The sequence below is a fragment of the Festucalex cinctus genome, chromosome 16, assembly GCF_051991245.1.
Source record: "Festucalex cinctus isolate MCC-2025b chromosome 16, RoL_Fcin_1.0, whole genome shotgun sequence".
In the NCBI taxonomy this organism is placed as follows: Eukaryota; Metazoa; Chordata; class Actinopteri; order Syngnathiformes; family Syngnathidae; genus Festucalex; species Festucalex cinctus.
The window spans coordinates 10,411,820-10,432,198 of NC_135426.1; the positions used below are offsets into that span (position 1 = coordinate 10,411,820).

The 20,379-nt window shown below is 38.7% G+C and overlaps 1 protein-coding gene across 2 annotated transcripts in view; it reads left to right on the top strand.

The window, feature by feature from the left end:
* Positions 1-1,075: 1,075 nt before the first annotated feature.
* The window catches only part of syt1a (synaptotagmin Ia), a 90,313-nt gene continuing 71,009 nt past the window's right edge, over positions 1,076-20,379 (top strand). For both annotated transcript variants that reach the window (XM_077499704.1, XM_077499705.1), the window contains exon 1: positions 1,076-1,187. The gene's annotated coding sequence lies outside the window, so the exon portion shown is untranslated. The remainder of the gene's footprint in view (positions 1,188-20,379) is intronic.

Here is a 20,379-nt window from a genome sequence, read left to right on the forward strand (position 1 = left end):
TGATGTAACTAGCATCTAGTTTCAACTGGTTTTAGGCTATGTGATGTTATGTGATGTCAAGAATCTTTAATCCCTTTACCTGGTCAACAGCCAATCAGTTAAAAGACGTTAGATGAAACATTTTTGCAGTCGAATGTTTGAAAGTAAGCTGCTCACTAATCGTGTTTCCTCCTGGCTGATTTCACCTTATTGATTGGCTCATTATTTTTCAAATTATGATTCAAGTGGCATCAGGCTTGATATTGATAGTTTAGTGTAGATTACATTAGAAATGGAATTGTGATTTCTATTATGTTCTTTCTTTGCTCCCTTGTTTTTGCCTTCCATCATGACATTTCCATCCTTCATATTCATTCATTCATTCATTCATTCATTCATTCATTCTTCCCTGGTCACGCCATTCAAATGACGCTTTGATTTCGGTGCGCCGGCGTGGGTGGCCCCTCACTTCTTCCCCATCTTTGCGTCACGGCGAGTGCAAAACTGCCGTGTGAGCACATTGTTATACGGCTGCAAATGTTGTGTTGCTATAAATAGACGATTGATTATTGGACTGTGGCTGCAGAGCTGTGTGACCTTTTGGAGCGCCGGTGTGGGCAGTCACGGCGGGGGGTGGAACTGTTTTGAGAGCACACACCCATTGACATCCCCAGACCCAAAAAAATACAAAGGTGTCCTGTAAATATCGTGAAATTGTGACCTATTATTATTATTTCTATACGTTTAATTAAGGATGATGTCACTTCCTCATGTGGCCAATTCATTAGGCACACAAGTGTACAGTTTACTTGAATTTTTGTTTTCTTTTTTTACAGCGGCTTTTCTTGCAACTTCCTGGAGTTGAGGTCACCATGGCGACGCAGTCCATCACTCCGGCCAATGACCTGTCTTCCTTCTCTGGGGAAATTAGCCGAGTTCTTCTAAGTTGACTGGTGGGTTGGGGGTCTTTTGTCCCATGCCCCTCCCACAGCCAATCACAGACAAGCGCTCTCTTCTGTAGGATACTGGAGGGATTCCGAGGAATCGTGTCATCGTCTACAACAGATCATCATCATCATCATCATCCAGGCTCCACCCCCGAGTCCCCCTCCCTCTCTCGTGCACTCTCTCTCTGCGCTTCGCATCGTCTCCAACTCCAGATGCCTCCGCCTCCCCAGCAGTAAGGTGCGCTCGCCGTCGTCTGCCAGGTAAGCGCGCCGACCGCTCCGTAGTTTTTTCCTTTGAAATTCTCTCCGTGTGTTAACTTCCGGGAGGTTCCATCTCTGGCGGCTTGTTTTGTGGCTGGTGTTGTTTAATGAGTGCGCGCTGGTCTCCGGTTGCGAGGGGAGACCACTGTGTTGCTGTGTGGGTGGATGGAGGAGGGGAAGCGTCTTTCATCTGCTCAATCCCATCAAATTGCCTTCTTTTATTTACTTCTGTATTTATTTTTGTAAGAAATCAACGGCTTATTCCATTTCTTTTATAGCCAACTCAAGTACTAGTACGCTCTTTGTACTAGTAAGCATGCAAGTAGAATGAAGCACTAGTGTGTTGTTTTGCCCCTCTACGCCCTTAAAACTGCTGGGTTAAAAATAACCTAATACGGTTTAAAATATAAATACATATGGTTAGGAAATTAAGTTTTAAGCGTGTAGTATGCCAATTGTTCTACCATCTTAAAATTGTATAAAACTCCACTAGCTTAATCCTAATACACAATCTAACATGCCATAGACCAAAAAAATAAATAAAAATAGCATCAATTTGGTGGTAGCAACACATGCAGACCAACAAAAAAAAAAAAGCCATGTTCTTTATCCTCTGCAAAGAATGATTATGAATGTAGCATGTCTACCGCCCCCTGGTGGCACTCCAGAATATCATACACAAATTTTACACATTGAAGCATAAAACTGTGGCAATTTTGAGTGCTAATTTCTTATTAAAAAACATTTGGCAGGTTGAAATGTTTTTGACTTTTTAGTAGTAGTCACTTTTTGAGAAATAGAGAGACAGAATACTGATACATCTAGTACATTTGATATCCAGTATAAAATATTATGATTGTTGTTATAGCACTCTTTTAACGTTTCCTCACTAGTATTTCTATTTGTAAACCAAATTTTTTCGTATGAATTCATTTATTCAATATACTTGATGCTATTTGTATTTTCCATAAAGCCAAATGTGGCACGAGTAACTAAAGACTTCACCCGTAACACGACATCCAATTCTAACCATCGTTATCCGACTTATTGCTCCTCTTGGCATTAACCAACATCACGGCAGGAAGCAAAAAGGTGATGATGATGATGATGAAGAGTAGGAGGAGGAGGCGGAGGGCGGGGCGGGCGAGCAGGTGCAGCTGTTTACCGCCATCCCCGGGAATACATTAACCAGGAAGCTCCCTGGTGTCCGAGCGTTACCAGGTGACAGCCGCAAAAGGCACAAGAGAGTCGAGAGGCCAAATGCCCCGCCCCCGCCCAGCCTGCGCTCATGTTTTCGTTCTCGGGTGCTGCGCTCCCTTTCGTGCACGGCAGGGTGACTACGATGCAAAAACTCCAATAAATCACAGATGCAAAGTTGTCTGCCAGTGGAACTGAATAATTGAACTTGGCAAGATTGCTCAGAATGAGTAGCTATTGCTTCAAAACAATTAAAATCATTTATCAAAATTAATTTGCTCAACAAAGGAAAAGAAAAAAAGTTGTCAAAATTCACCTGTCACACATTTACAATTAAAGAAAAAAAATATCCTAATTTTCTTTTATTTCAGGCAATAACGTACAATTGAACACCTGAGCAACAATTCATACTGTAGTTTCATAATATGAACAGAAAAAAAATAAGAGAAAAAATTAGAAAAATGTATGATTGATTTTGAAGAAGAAGAAGAAAACTTATACAATCCCACCCCCATCTCTAATCTATAACACACAAATATACAGTACTTCCTGCAAGTTACAGTATTGCTATCTTAAACAATTTTATCAATATATAAACAATATAATGGCATACCATTAACTGAATTGTTCAAATTCAAATTGAGGTGGAAAAAATTGCAAGAATAATTCATAAAATTGTTACATTATCATGAGAATTTTCAATTTGGAATTTTGAGAGAGAATAATTGTTTTAAAAAAAAGCTTCATTTTTACAAGGAAAATATTCATTTTGAGTGTATGAAGTAGTAATTTGATGATAAATGAATGCTGCAATTTTACAAGTAACATAAAAAAAATCCAACATTCTAAATTTCTGCTAATATATATATATATATATATATATATATATATATAAGAATAATAAATTGGTAATGTTATAAGAAAAGAAAAAAATGGAAGATTAAAAAAAGAATAAGTTGAAGAATAAAAACAAAAGAATAAAAAATACAAGAATATTTTGGCAATTGTATGAGAATAAAATTCTCACAAGAGAAATTTATGAAAAAAATATATGAAAGGAATAATTGACAGTTTGATGAGAAAACAAGAACAGAGTTTGAACATTTTAGGCATTTTTCTTATTCTTCATTTCACCAGACAATATTTTCAAGTTTTGTGTTTGTATCTGTGTAAATTTCCACTCGGGCCCATCGCAGTTGCTCCTTGCGCACTTCCTCGAAATTCCCTGCTTCAAATGAATAATGCGTCTCATGCCCACATAAGTAGTGCCTATGGCGCCGCTTTCTTAGCAGCTGTCATTTGCACATCTCCCTTCAAGAGGAAATTGCTTGTGGCCCCACCGCATTTCTTTAATATCCTGATTCATACGCGGCGACGTTCTCTGTGCTTTGTGGCCCACTTATTACGAGATGGAAGGCGTCACTGAGCCATGGGGCGCATTCGAGGTCCAGATGCATTCAATGGCATGTAAATATCTTACAACAGACATGTATATGCATGAAACATGTCATTATGTCAAATGCATTTCTTTTTCTGTATTGATTTTGTTCCAAACGGAACTGGTGTGATGGCTTGTGCGCGAGTGTGCCGGTCGGCGCTGAAACTTGCCTCTGATGTGAACATCCTTGTTTGTCGCCATGGCAACCAAGTCTCCCGCTGGGCTGTAGGTTGTCATGCCAGCCGCCTAGTGTCGTGCCACGCCCTCCCTCAGTTTTCAACCCACCGTGTCCTGCAGCCAGGTCGGGATTGTTCAGCCCTCGCATAAATAATCCGGAGACGCTGTTGGACGCTCCTCAGCCCGTTTTTTTATTTTTTTTTAATTTTTTTTTAGGGGCAGCCAGAGGTGTTTTCTTCCAAAACATGTCCTCCCAGTTTGATGGCAAAACACTCATTAGTGCGGCACTTGCGGATAATAAGCAGGCGTCTGCTTGCGTTTGATATCAGGCATCTGGCACCGATTCTTCACCGCAGACACTTGAATTGCGTCTGCTGCCGAGCCTCGGGCGCAACTTGCCATTTTCACGACGCCTTATTTACTGTTGCGCTAAGGAGCCGGCGCACCGATAACCGCGCTAAATTCGCCGTCTTTTCTTATCTCCTAAATGAACTTATTACCTTGACGCCTCCAGGAAGAGATTGCTCTCCATTTTTTTTAATCGGCGATTGCGCTGTCACGACAACGGTGGACGGGAGGTTTCACGAGATCGCATCGTCAAACAAAAGCCCGTCAATTGTGTGCCTGCCCTAAAGTCGGATTGTTAAAGGAGGATTTTGGACTTGTTCAAGTTGAGAAAGTCAAATTTTTTTCAGGAATTAATGAGATTTATTTTTCAAATGTTTAAAAATAAAGAAGTAAAAATGTTGAGGAAAAAATACATTTACATTGGAGAATAAATTAGTATTTTTTTGTGGGAAAAAAATAAATATTAAAAAAATAAATAATGATCATTTCTTAAAGAAAAATACTTATCTTAAAGGAACATTGTGGACATGGTCACTACTCGCTATTGCCATCTCTGGCCTAAGGCCTAACTGCAGCCTCTGTGTAATGTAACATAAACAATTTGAACTCCAGAATGCATCTTTAAGAGAATAAAATTTTGTTTTTGTATGAAAAAAATATTATTTTTCCTGTAAATGTCATGTTTTTGCCAACATTAAAGTTAATGCCAGGAAAATTAAGCTGTAGTTTTCATGATTTCTTTTATCAGATTTTGTGCGGGCGTGAGGGGAGAAATTGTTGAGGTTTTTAGTTTTATTTTTTGTCGAGAAAACAGTCGGAATCTATTGACAATGTGTTTTTTGTTTGTTTTGTTTCAAGCAGAGAATCATATTTTTTTCAGAAATAAAAATCAATGATTGCAGGTGTTTTTTTTTCTCTCCAGATTTTATTTTGTTTTTCATGTGTTTTGTTTTGATATAGTAAATAAAATGTTTTCGATGATGAAAGGCTTAATTTTATGAGAATAGTTTTATGATAATTTTTTTAAATTGTTTAAAAAATGTATTTATTTATTTTGAGGAAATCATGTAAAAAATATAATAATAATAATAATAATAATAATAATAATAAACCTAACATCTATTTTGTATGTAAGAAAAACAAATATTGTTCAATGTAGGAATTTGCCTAAAAATATCTTTACAATAAACTTTTTATTTGACCATTTATGACTCAAACATCTTCTAATTATTAGATTAATATTTTAGGGTTTGAATTTCCCGTCCTAAGTCTGCAGATGTGACGTCATGCATGCATGGAGTGTGTGCAGTTTCATTTTTCGGCCACAAGTGGCAGTAGCGATTTGAAATTCAATTTCCTGCAACTTTATAAACAAAATTATCTTCAAGGAAATTTTTGAGGGAAAAGAATCCATGGTGTCATGTGACTGGCTGATGATTTGATTGAGGTGGTACGTCGTGGATGTTGCTGATTGAAGAAGTAAGAACGAACGAGCGACGCCACTCCACGCGGGAGCGGCCCAATCAGAGGCGGCCTGCTGTCAATCACGCCTGTCCCCGGAAGCTAACGCTAATTGCGTATGCAAATGAGCTGAGCTGAGTGACTTTGCATCAGCTTGGGGCTTTTGGCTGATTGCCAGATAAGCACGAATCTCCTCGCGCGACTCGTCGCCTTAAATTAATGAAGCCGCACACCAACCAGCGTTCTTGACAAGAATTTCCAGGAAATGTCAAGTCACAGGAGGCGTTCATTAGCCCAATGAATTGATTACACTGTTTTGTTTTGTTTTTAAAAAGAAAAGCTGCCATCGTTTTCATTTTTGTGAATATTTGGGAAGTCAAAATCTAAAGTAAAAGCACGTGAATATTAATGATGAGGCAGGCAAATGAGTGTAATTAGCCATATTCAGATGAAATATCAACTCACATGAGATATCTTGCATAATTGCTGGACAAGAAAACGCTAAATTTTTATCGGAATTTGTGCCACATTCGGAAGTTGCTATTTTAAAATTTTATATATTTTAAAATGATAAAAAAAAATCTGGACATTTTTCTGTTGATAAAAGGTCAGATTTTGGTTGATATTTTTTATTTTTATTTTTTTTAGGAATTTAAGACTCCTATTTAAGTCTGATTTTTTGTGTGTGTGTGTGGGGGGGATTCACAATTTGTTTTTAAAGAAAAATATTTTTTAATTGTAATTTTTTTTTGGGGGAACACTTCTTCAAAGAGCATATTTTTTTCTGAAATTGTAAAAAAAAAAAATCATTCATTAATAGTTTAAAAACCTTTATTTGAGAAATATTTTATATGAAATAAATATAAGATTTATATTATAATATTTTTTGATGAAAACAAAATTGAAAAAAACTACTTTGGTGAAGAAAAACAGCTTTGGCCTAGCTGCTGTTTTACGAGGTGTAAAAAACAAAACAAAAACAATAACAACCCTTGGTGCTGCCAAATCCTGGGGAAAGGTGCGGAAGGAGCGGCATGAAGGGCAGCGTGAATGTCAGGGACCACGAGGCGCTCACATCCATCCGAAGATCCGAAGTGCACGCTTGTCTTTGATCAAAAATGTGCTTTGCTTATTGGTAACGAGCAGGGTGGATGGTATTTTTTCCCCCTAATTTTTCATACTCTTGTTAACATAAAAGTGGAAAAAAAGTTAAACTAATAGAAATATGTCTGCATCTTTTAGTCATTGATACAAATTTCATTATAATTCATCATGTTGTTAAAATTGTAAACGTACTGTACTATAAAAAAAGTTTTTTTTGTGTTGTCATTTTTCTGCCACTAGATGGCATAATTGCATTTGTAAGACAGTATATTTTCTTTTTAAATTAAGAGCTACATGAAATAAACTACAACTTGAGCCCAGTCTCCACAAATATATGCATTATTATTACATTTATTACTGTTAAATTTTGACATGGATGTGATGTGACTGGAATTCCCCCAGTACAGGTTTTCCAAGTAAGGGGTGCTCATTAATTTTTTTTTTTTTAAATGTGTTGTTAAAGGAACTTTACATTAACTCAAAATTAGCACACTTTGACACCCTTAATAAATACATATTTCCTTTTTTTCACTTTTTTTGAATCTATAGCTATCACTGTCTGTGTGCCCGTAGCGTAAAGTCGGGATAAAAACCTTTTGAAAAGAAGATTTGGCTTTTGAAGACTTTGTGGTAAAGCGTACGTGGCTGGGTGCGAACCTTGTCAGGTGTACCGCTTACCTGGAAGTCTTACAAGGTCAACAAGTCGGCCTCCGTCTCCCGTCGGGCTTCAATCGAGCCGGAAAAGATAAGCCAGGAAAAAAATCGATATCGCTCATCACTTTCCAGACGCTCGACGGGGGAACGCCCGAAGTGCTTCGTTTGCGCGCGTTACCTGCCAAGCCTTCAAACATCAGCACGTAAACGTCCAATTGGACTGTTCTGGGGAACGCCATGGAAGCACGGCGCGGGTAAAGCATGTGGCGCAGATCAATGGTAAACACGGCCGTTGAGTCACAACGGCGTCTTGGGCAAGCGGCTGTTTACCCGCCGTCTTCCACCACTCGCCAGACTTTTTTTCCCTCGTGTGTTTTTTTTTTTTTTTTGTTAGATTGACACGGCCAGGCCAAGAGGCCAAACGCGACGTTGAGTACACATGGTTCTGGAGGGGAAGACAACCTCACACCCAAAACAATTTTGGCAATAACATTTCAAATGAGCTAGTATTACCGTGTTTAAAATGCTAATTAGCGGTAATAGCATTATTAGCATCTACGAAAGTCAACGATTCCCGAGATGTATAGTTTTCACTCATCCCAGTTTGATGTGTTTGTTTTTAGAACAGATAGTTGATCCAAGTAAAAAAAAAAAAAAAAAATGTAGTGGTGATGGGAAAAATGTTTTTGATGCGAATAAGTACATATGAGATCAAAGTCAGAATCTAATGGAACACAACAAAACAAAAATCTTACGAGAATATTGTGTAAAAATTGAGAGTTTTGGGAGAAAATAGGTTTAAATTTTATGAAATCGAAGACATTTTATGTGTTTTGATTTTTTTCTGGAAAAAGTAATTGTACAAGAGTAAAAATAAGCCATAATAGAAGAAAATTAATGTCCAATTTTAGGAGGATTTTTTTTTGCCACGCAAAAGCATTTATTTTAAATAAATAGTTCATCATTTTGAGAATTTTGATTAATTTGAGAAAAAATATGCATGTTTTTCAATGAAAAAACACATTTTTATTTTAAGAATATTAAAGTCTCATTTATTTTTAGGGATTTAAACTTTTGTTTGTTTTTAAAAGTATTTGTAAAGGGATACTTGACTAATTGAGCCATTATCAGCAGTAAAAAGTTAATATTTGGTCGATAATTGATGTTGCAACGTCATTATTTTTCACGTACAATTATTACCTTTAAAAAGTAATTTTTCTATTTGCTGTCGACTGATGATGACATCACCTGTGCTGAGGAAGTAGGTAACGACCAATCATGGCTCAGTTTACTGACCAAACCCAGAAAACAGGTGAACCATGTTTGGCCTCAGCACAGGTGATGTCATCATCAGTCGACAGCAAGTAGAAAAATTACTTTTAAAAGGTATTCATTGTACATGAAAAATAATGAAGTTATCAAATTCATTCTGGACAAAATATTAACTTTTAACTACTGAAAATTGTGCAATGAGTCAAGTATGCCGTTAAAGGATTTTTTTTAAAACTTTTTTTCGGAAAACAAGTCGGAATCTTGAAACTGATGTTCGTTTTTTGGAGATAGAAAGTGTGGATTGCTTGAGGGTGGCATGGCTCATAGGTAGGGTTGTCGTCTCCCAAACCAGAGATTGTGGGTTCAATCCCTGATCATTATGACCATGTCAAAGTGTCGCTGAGCAAGATACTGAACCCCCAGTAGGTAGGTGAATGCTGGGCTGGACTGGCCATCTGGCATACAGGGTAGATACCCAGTGGGCCGGTATCCTTTGGGGCCGATGTGGTGCTATTCAATTATTATTATTCCTCCATTTTACCTCAAGAGACCAACCCACAATTTAGAAGGAGTAGGCCATTCATCCATTTAAAATATAGAGCGCAAACTGAGCCAATAAACATCAGTGGTAGAGCTATGTGGTCAGGAATCGGGAAGTCAAACTGCCAGTTCAGTCCTGGCTGAATGCAAAGTGGAAAAGTGCTATACAAGTGAAAGACTAATTCCCAAATCCAAGTCTAAATTTAGCCAGAAAAAAAAACACAACCTCCTATTCTACCATAAACTTCCTAAATCCTCCGCACCTGCGTCACGCATCCTTCAAAGTGCTGACGCTGACAAATTGAGTCAGCCCGGCCGGCACGGCGCATCCCGGCAGAATGAAAAGTTAAAATCCGCCGCGCCAAACTGCAGCGCTATCAAAAATGTCGCCGCAAAGGGACGTGGATTCATGACGCGCGGGGAGAAATATAAAAAAAAAAAAAAGAGAGAGACGTCGTCAGTCTGGTGTCATCTCGGCGCTCATTTTTATCTGGCGTGTGCAGTCGCTCGGCGGAGAACAAAAGCTGCTCGCCCGCACAATGTTGAGTCAATTATAGAAACAATTATAATGTAGTCATCAATTATGAATCGGCGAATAATAGGACGGGAGGGGAGGTGGTGACATCAAAAACGGGCTCGGAAAGCTGCACGCTAAAAACCCCGTGGCCCCGGAAAAATGTCAACATTTCCATTTTTGCACACACACGCGCGCTGCGGCTGGCTGAATTTCAAGGGCGTGCATTTTCAAGCGTGTTTTTTAAAAAAAAATTCCCCCCCCCCCACGGAGGCCTTCACACTATCGCTCGTTTTCTCCCATCACACATTTGTACATTTCCAGCCCAAAATGCGCACGCATGAATCAGCACACGAGCCCAAAAGACGCTCTTGCTTCCCTTTTAAAGGCTGAATTTCCATGACGACTCTCTCTGCTGACAAACAAAAGATAATCGCACTCGCGCTCGTCTGCGAGAGGAAAAACGCCGACTCCCAAATGGAGCACGAGACAACGTACTGTGAAATCGCACCCGGGTAAAAAAAAAAAAAACTAATAAAAGGGTCCCGTTTTCGTGCAATCCGCCGTAAAATGATGTTCCGCCGAGGTCGGTGAGGGTCCGCTTCGCCGAATATTCATTAGGCGGAAAATGTGAAATCATAAATGACTCGCACCTTTTGAAGGCGCGACCACGGCGGTAATGAGCTTGACCGGCGTCACAATCTTCCTGTGGAGGATTTGTTGCCATAACAGGTTTGAGGTTTCTGAATGTCGGTCCGGATCTTAAAAATGGCTGCCAACACCACAGGATCATCGCTCCGGATCATCGTTAGCGACAATGTCGCAATAGAGATCCTGTCGTCATGTGACTTTCTCTGAACATGACCCCCATGTGGCAGGAAATGATTGGCGCAACGTTCATGGGCTCCAATGTTGTTGAGGGCAAAAACTAGTGTTTATCCCACAACTTTCTGGCTAAGAACAGTGAGAGTCACTTTGATGAAAAAGACATGATATACATGAAGTATAGATGTGTTAGGTACGTTAGCCACTTAGCTGCTAAATTGGCCGCGTCCGCCGTCATTTATGCCATCAAAAGTCTTCTTTATGGTGTTGGTCAGTTATTAAATTCAACTGTGTAATATCTATTCAACAGTAGTAGCACAAATGAATGAAACAGATTATTTCCCCCACATTTTGCGTGTGCTAACATTTGGTATCTGCTGATTCAGCCACCATGTACAAAGTGCAATATCGGCTCCGTATTGATTCTTCTTTTGGTAGCCTGGAGCGTGCTTGATCCTTTTTTGCCTCTTCTTGTCTTGGCAGCTGGTCCACAACAGCTGTCAATCATTGTTCAAGTGTGGCCATTTACTCAAAGTGGCAGATGCATTTTCTATCATGCTAACGGCCATTTTGGGTTGCGTGATGTCAACGTCAGGATCTCCATTGGGCCATTTTCAGAAGATTGTCGTAGCTTGCTAACTTGTATTTAATAAGTAAAAGGAGACGAATGATGAATCAGGCATGTCGCATCTTGATATGGATCCTTGAAAAAGTAAAGAAAAAAGATCCTTCTTGTTGTGCTAGTTAGCATAAGCGTCAAATCCGAAAGTGGTCTTCCTGATGCAAAAAACAGCAATTGTTGTCGAGCAGTATTCAGCAGTCAACAGTTTTGTTGCCGTTTTTGATGCGGTTTTGTCACATTTAGCTTCTGCTCACTGTCCCGTAGTAGTCAGGACGCCCCGTATTTTGGGCTAAATTGTTATGTCCCGTACGGGACTTCAAAAGTCCCGTAAAATAATTCTCAATTCTTACACGTAATGCAGCAAACTGCATCTTTGCCATTTTTGGACCACGGCAGCTCCCGTAGGTTGACAAGTGACAAGGAAGTTGCTCGTAGCCAATAAAATGAGTCGCTGGGTGTGACGTTATGTGGAGATCTTGCAAGGTAACAGAGGCAACTAGAGAGAGAGAGAGAGAGAGAGAGAGAGAGAGAGGCACTTCCTGGTTTCGTCACAACTTCATGTCGCCTACACTCTAAACACCCATCTTAATACGTCGGCTGCGAATGTATCAGCGGGAGTAATACAAGATGTATTCTGTACTAACAAATACTGCGAGAATTTAGCTTGCTGGCAAGTTTCACAATCAGCCACACTCTACAGGTCCTAGATCAGCTAAAACGGCAATGGCACGAAGCACGGCACCTGTCAGCCAATCACAGGCATCAGGCATCGTCACATGCATTTGTGGTAGCGGCGTATACTGTGTAAGTGGCAAGAAAATAATACTGTAATAATAATAATGATGTGTAGTGTTGGCCGGTCGGTTAGGAAGAGAGAATGGATAAACCTGTAAGAAAGAAAAGTCTCCATGGAAAACGTAAATTTGGTGAGTCACGCTCCTCTTTTGGATTTCTTTTTTTTTTTTTTTTTTTGCACCTGTTTTTTTCTTTTCTTTGAGGTTTTGTATGAGGTTACATAATGATGGCCTGCAGGAAGGATTAAAGATATTGTACAAACTTTTTGCACTTCGAATCTAATCAGAATATACACTGATTTCACACATCATGCTCACACCACCATGACACCGCGCCGTGCACCTGTCCCTTATTTCGGGATGAGAAAGTTGTCAACCCTAGCTAACGGAACTCTGGTGAATTTTATCAACTTGATCGAAGTGGTAGCGTCTTGACGGCTTCTGAAAACCAGACGGCGGATGTCTTAACAGGACTGCTAGCGACAGTCCAGAGCTCAATTGGATTTGCGAGCTGAGTGGAAGATGTGGCTTGCGAGTGGTGATGAACGAGCGAGCGAGCAAGCGCTGGCTTGGATTGGCTTTTTATCCCCTCACGCGACTGAACGGAGATTGATGGGCCGTGGAGAACAAAGACGCTGTAGTCTGTCAGCAGTGAAGGAGCACTAAAGACCACCTTGCACCATCCCCCAAAGCCCCCTTAGCAGTTGTTTTTAGTATTTAGGCTCACATGGAACCTGAGCAGTACGTCAGGTTAAATATTTCCTCGGCGAATTCCACTCGGCTGGCGTGTAAGTCGCTCGGGTGCCTTCGCCATGCGATAAGCCTCCTCCGGCCCCGGCCGGAATCCATACGTGAGCGCATCCATCTTCCCCGTTTAGCGGCGCGGCGTACACGTGTTATCTGTGGTCGCGGGGAATTGAGGCACTCAGACGAGCGGCATAGATTTTCCTGAGGTTTCAAGGTCACCTTGAGGCGCAGGGATGAGGATGGAATGATAAGCGCAGAGTAAAAGCACCTTTCTCAGCTGTAAGCAAATGAGAAGATCACTTTTGAACTAGACTGAGTGCAATTTCTGGAGAAATTGCGTGGGAATGCTGAAAGCTGAATGCTAAGCTGAATGTTTATGAAGGAAATTGAAGGATAAATTATATGAACATTACATAGTAATTAACTATTAATTATTAGTAATAGTAGTAGTATTACTAATAATTATGAAGTAGTAACTTGTAGTTAAATGACAAATAAAAACCCATCTATCAATTCTAAGTCAGAAGTCAGCATAAATTACTAGTATAGTAAAGTATAGACGGTTTTCATCATTCCCACAATAAGATGCTCACATTTGTGGCTAAAGGAGGAAGAAAATGTTAATTATTTATAGGGATAGACTGATTATCGGTGCCGATATTTGGCATTTTGACAAATATTGGCATCGGCCTTTTTTTTGGTATCTCACTGAGCGGTGAATGTTTGCAAATGTAGCAAATTTGGGGTTTTCATCAGGACAAAGACATTTCAAACGTATTTAGACAATTTTTTTCACTGTCTGCAAAGATCTTTTGAAAGCTTTTACGAACCCTGATGAAAAAAAAACAAAAACAAGTTGGGTACATTCACATGCATTTGTCGCTCAGTGAGATACAGGTAACTTTTCATTTATGGATTTATATAAATTTCCACTTTATAGAAAATGATGCTGATGCTTGGGAACTCCGTCCACTTATTTTTGAAAATTTAAAAAAATAATAATAAAAAAATAAAATAAAAATCTGTTGAAATTAAATTTTGGAAAACTTTATTTACAATAAATAGAACTTCAGGGAGCTATTTACTTGCTTAATTTTTAATTTAGCCAGTTTTGTTATAATTTTCAAACAAAGCTCGCCAATATTTTCTCTTTCACTGCGAATAAATATCGGCTTGAAATATCGGTTATCGGTCTCCTTGACTATTAATAATCAGTATTAGTATTGGCCTTGGAAAAAAAAACATATTGGTCTATCATTAATTATTTATCAAGTAGGGCTTGTACAAAATATCGTTATCGCTCTAATTCTTCACTTGAAACACTGAAACGACACTTTGCCATACAGCGAGTTTGAAGCAAATATGTGAGAGACGAATATGTGAGAGATGACGACCATTTTCAGACCAATACAGTGAATGAAATTGGCTGATTTCCATGGCCTAGCTTCCACACACTCGTGTTTTGGGCCAATTAGCGCCACCGATCCGACCGTATGGATCCAGAACCCGGCATCGGCTAAACAAATCACGTCATGCCGAGTGGCGTTTTCGCCCATTGACGTTAACCAAACGTTTGACCGTGAGCAACTCTGACTTGTGTGTGTTGAGTGTGTGTGCGCGCAGTCTGTCTGCATCCATTCCCCTCACTTAGCGCTAATGCCGTGTATTGAACAACAAGCAGGCGTGCTCCAAACAGAGGCCAGGGCCAAACAAGCATGCCTAATAAAGCCCAAACGGGCACACGGGCGCATCCCCACCAAACATCCCACGCCGTCCGCCTAATCGGCCTTGATGGGAGACGTGCGCCGGCCCGGCCCGCCGTCTCTCCTCTTTGAACGATTCAAGTGGATATGGATGGCAAAGCCGTACACGCACGTAACGGCGAGGGACTATTAACCTTTTGACTGCCAACCGGCGTTATTAATCCGGCGGATTTCAATCGTCTCCGGCGGGGTTCGTGATTACAAGCCGCTCGTTTAACCAAATGTTCATTGCTGCGAGGATTTGCAGTGCGATGGCGACGCGATCGAATATTTATTGCGCAGCACGCCGTCCGCGAACTGTCACATAACAAGCGTGTTAATAATTGAAAAGGGCAGCAGGCAATGCAAACATTCACCAGCGAGGTGCTGGAAGTGACTTTGTTGTGTTCCGTGACCAACGTGAGCATTCTGGGCCCGGCTGGGGTCGCCGCCGGTCTTTTTTTTTTTTTTGTCTGTAAAGGTTAAAGCGTCAACCCCGGCACCGTTTGCCCTTTTTTGTGCTGGCCAAGATCCCCCGTTGACCGGAAGTCACGGAAGCAAGTGATGTTTTCAGATTGCATCTTCGCAAAGGGCTTTGGGGGACTATGCTAATGCTAATGCTAGCAAGTATGGCGGTTTGCAGACGTGTTCTCATTTGGTTTTTAAAACTGACATGTGACATAAATGTGACATCATTTATTTGAACGTTATAATAATAATAATCATCAGTTGTAGTAGTATTCGTATTCCCATTATTAGCTACTATTATTGTTTCCCAATATATAACAATTATAATTACAATTTTACACTTTATTTTTTTTATTTAGAGTAATTTTACTATAAATAATAGTATGCACACGCCATTTATAAATAATTAACCAATTATTGTAAAATGTATTGTTTAATATTAATATAATTTGACTTTTGTATTTGTATTTTTTACTGTCATAAAATGTATAATTTTATTGTAGATACTGGATAGTTAAATGGTAATTAATTAATCAATTATTTAAATACATTTTATGCATTAAATATTATTAAAATGCTATTTTTACCTTTGTGTTATCTACAAGTTATTATTATTGTTTTAAATGTTATTTTCAATTTGTGCAATTATAATTAATTAACCTATTATGCAATCAAAAAAGATTAAAAAAAATTATTTTAAATGAGCTACATGATTAAAATATATATATATAAAAAAAAAATACATAATGCAAAAATTAATTCAGGAGTCCTGATAGTGTAAATGGTCGGTGATATCAGGGCCGTTCCACATGCTTGCTCATTCATTTGCTAACTAAAACAGCAGCACATCGCAAGGCATATAAACAGTATCTTGGAATCTTCGTACTGTTCTGCCGGGAATTCCAATTCACCAGAGCAGCCTGCTACCATAATAACTTCTTTAATGAAGCAGCATGTGGCTCGTCCAAGCTTAATATTGTGCTCTCCGTCAAGTAACTGGATTAAGCGATAAAGGGAGTCGGCCAATTTTCCACAGTACGCTTGATGATCATCACTGCAGCGCCACCTGCTGCACAGGAGGTCAGACGACGCTTGATGGGCTTTGATGTTTCTGCTGCTCTGCCGCGTAATTAGTTTAGTTTATTCATTTTTTCCTTTCGGACACATTACAGCTTAGATGGATCACATCACATCATTTGCAACATTGACATCCGAAAGAAGGGCTGACGGGTCGAAGCCGATGGCTTCTTCGAGACCCGTCCCCATCGATCCATTATTATAACGCATCCGTCATATACATCATTACATTTACAATTATTCCCGCAAATGGCACACGGCGACTTATTGATACCTTGTGCCATGTTTGTTGCCCAAGCGCTCTCACTTTTGTGGGTCACGCATGCACGCACACACGCAAACATTCTCCTCCTGCCGCCTCACCCACGCAGCCAAATGCCTCCGCCGGGGAAAGGTGATGTGGATTTTCCATGTGGCCGCTTGCCATCCTTGCCAATGTGACCGAAAATGCCGCAACGATAACAGCTGGGTGCTTTTTGTGTTTGTTTTGCGCTTTTTTTCCCTCTTGCATATAAATTAATGTAATGTAATGTAATTAATTAATTAAGTTTTTAAAATTGTTTTAATTGAATTAAAATTAAATAAATTTAATTTAAATTATTTTTTAATTAAAAAATAAAAATGTAGAATTAAAAAAATACATTTTAATATTTTTAAATAATTTTAAATAATTATAGCTATTACTTATTAGTAATTTAATAATTAGTTTTTATTATTATTTTAATTAAAATAAAATGTAATTTAATTTAAATTAATTTACATTTTTTAAATAATTAAAAAAATGAAACCTTTAGAATAAAAAATACGTTTTAATATTATTAAATAATTTGTAATTTTTATTATTACTATTAATTATTAATAATTTAATCAATATTTGTTTTTAATAATTAATAAAATAAATTTAAATTTAATGAATTTAAAATAATGCAATTATCAAATTAAAATTAAAAAATTATAATAAATTAAGTAATTACTGAAAGGTCAGATTTTCTTTTGCTGCAAATGTGTCAGATGATTGATGAAAACGCAAAACAAAGTGTAATGTAAATGCAAGCAAGAAAACTCAATGGAGTGTGTGACACTCTTCCTCATTTTGAGGCAGGACGACACCTTTGTTGTCCATTCCTAAATGATGGATTCCCGCCATGATATTGGCCAGCGCTCGTGCGTAATGTCGAAGTAATAAACGCGCCTCGGCCAGCTGTTGTTGGTCCCAGGGGAGGTGGGCGCTTGAATCAGGGGTGCTCTCATCTCCAGAGTCGGCGCCAAACTTCTCGCTCGGCTCGGCGGCGCTATCGTCGCTTTGACCTAAATTTTGCCGGCCCAGCCGCCAAATTTGTCACGCTATCGATCACACGTCGACTTCCTGCGCCGACGCATCATCCGTCATGGCGTCAACCTTTCCCGCCAGCCGCTCGAACGCAGACATCAATCACGCGTCAACGCGGCTCAAGGGAGACAGCGCCGGTGCACATCTGTATTTGGGACCTCCATCAAGCGCTAACTCGGCCTTTTTCTATTTCCTGCGCTCACGCAGCCCCAGGAAGAATCCTTAATGATTATTTATAATCCTTTTTGTGTATCATTTTAGGCAGAGTGCCACGTTTCAAGCAAATAAGTGGAACGGAAAAGCAACTTCGCCTGAGGCACGGCGCTAAATACATTCAAATGCGCTAGCCAAGTGGAACAAAGTAAAGTTGAACAGTCGCGCTGTTGACACGCTAACTTTGCCAGCCCGGAGAGGCTCGCTCGGAGATAATATTTCTTCTTTCATATTCACAAGAAACTTTGCACAAAATCATTGACTCTTGTTTACGCACTCGTTTAAAAGCTGAGGCTCTGCGCTAAAGCTGTCAAAATTAATCGACAAGTAATCAATAATCAAATGAATCCACAATTATTTTAACTCATTCACTCCCAGCTATTTTCACTGAAGAAACCGCCATCGGTCCCGGATGATTTACTGGATTTTGACTGATTTTGGAAGGTCCACAGAATATTGTGTTGTATTGCTATAAAAACATCAAACCTACCAAAAAAAAAGATTAGAGTCTCTTCTTTGTATCTTTTTCCGTTTTTGCAGTAATTAGCATTAGAATACAGCGAAGTTTCATCATTATTCACAAACCTGTTGAAAACAGCTTGTTACAACATGGCCATGGTTGAACTCTTATACTCTGCTGCCCCTTGTTGGCCATTTTTTGTAATAACTACCATTGTTTTATGCGACCTCTTCATGTCAGAAGCTATCAAAGCCTTCTGTATGCACTAGCATAAAAAATAAAATAAAAATACAAACGGATAAATAGGTTTTTGGGAGTGCAAGACAAAGTATTAAAAACGTATTTATACGTTATTTGGTTTGAATGAGTCAATTGATTGGATCGAGTAATTGATTGGAGCCATTTTTTTTTTTTTTTTTAATTGTCCAAATCCACTGATTCCAGCATATCAACAATTTTAAATTATGCAAGTCATTAACTGATTAGAAAAAGAGGATGAGTGTGTGCAGTGGATCAAAAATTTTGAAGACGCCCTCACAACAAATGTCGGAAAATTAACACATAACAGGCGCCGTTGGAAAATTTTGATAAAAAAAAAAAAAAAGCCTTTTTAATTAAGTGATTAATCATAATTAAAATTCTAAGATGTGTTTAATCTGATTACAAAATTGTATCGACAGCTCTAATTGAGTAATTTTCTGTTTGTGTGGCAAACAAATTGGGCCTGAATAAACAGCGCCCTCTACTGGTTCTTGGCACGTTGCAAAGGACATCGCCACGACCCAACAACAACTTTTGAGCGTCAAAATAAACAAAGTTCTTCACCTGCAAAAGTCATAGCCAGCTCAGGAGAGTGTCAATTATCTCAACATCCTTGGGGGAGGTCCCCAGTGGGCTTTGTCCGAAATTGTCTTCCCAGCGTGGCGTGCGCTTCATCAGTTCACTTGAAAGCGTGTTTGCGCTTCCACGATCACTTTTGCGGCTGAACGGCGGCGCCCAAGCGTGTTTACCATTTCAATAAAACGCCGGCCGATGCCACGTCAAACCTCCAAAATAAAGCGATGAATATGAATGTCTTGCGGGTACAGTACGAGCCGCTCCTTCAATCTCACCCCTCCCTCCAATTTGCACATGCAAATGTCCGGGTGGGTGGCCGCCGCGGCATAAATTACATTTGCATGCCGTTAGACGCAGGAAACGGGAGAATTACAAACGAGGGGAGCCTGATTGCACTCGGCTCGTGGTTATTTTATTTTATTTTTTGCTCCATAACGCTTACTGCTCATTCTTGCAAGGACCCTGGGCCAGACTTGGGAGCGAGACCCTCGTTGCAACCGTCAGCGGATGCAACCTCGCATTGGCTGCTCTGACGAGAACGCTTTTGGGATCAAATGTCACGTTTGCTTTGATTGAAAACGGGCGGATCAGCCAAGTCCAGTCATAGGGGAAACAAGTCTTTTTCACAATAAAATGATTCATTTGCATGTTTAAATTTGATTTAAAATTGATGTTATTATAATTAACTCATTCACTGCCTTCTCAGTTTAAATGGATCTTTAACATTTATAGCCAACAATGGCAATGAACAAGTTACAAAATTATTTCATAAATAAAAATGGATGTACGCTATACGTATAGTTTTATGAGTTTTAAAACATAATTATATTAATTATATTATTATTATAATATTATTATTATTATATTATTATTATATTAATATATTATAATTATTATTATAATTGGCACAGGATAGAGACAAGATGACAGAGAATAGTGAAAATATGTTTCGTATTATCATAATGGGAAAAAATTATAAAAACAATAAAAAAAGCAAATGGGCAATCAGGTTAAAAAATATGGATATAAAGGTGATAGTTTAAAAAAAAAATCCACAAATAGATACATTTGTAAATCTCAAACCGCAAATATGTTCACATTATTCGTAAATTTGTTTATTTTCATAGATAAAAATACAATTCAACAATTTAATTTAATTTAATTCTGGTTTATTTTAGTTAATATTAATAAAAAAAAAAACAAGTTAAAAAATGTCCATAAACATGTTTATTTTTACTAATATTTTAAAGAGAAAAATTAATTTAAAAATATCTAAAATTTATTTAACCAAATTTAGGCAAAATGTGCCCATAAGCATAGTTATTTTTGCTACTGTAAGATTTTTAATTAGCTATATTAATTAAAAAAAAAT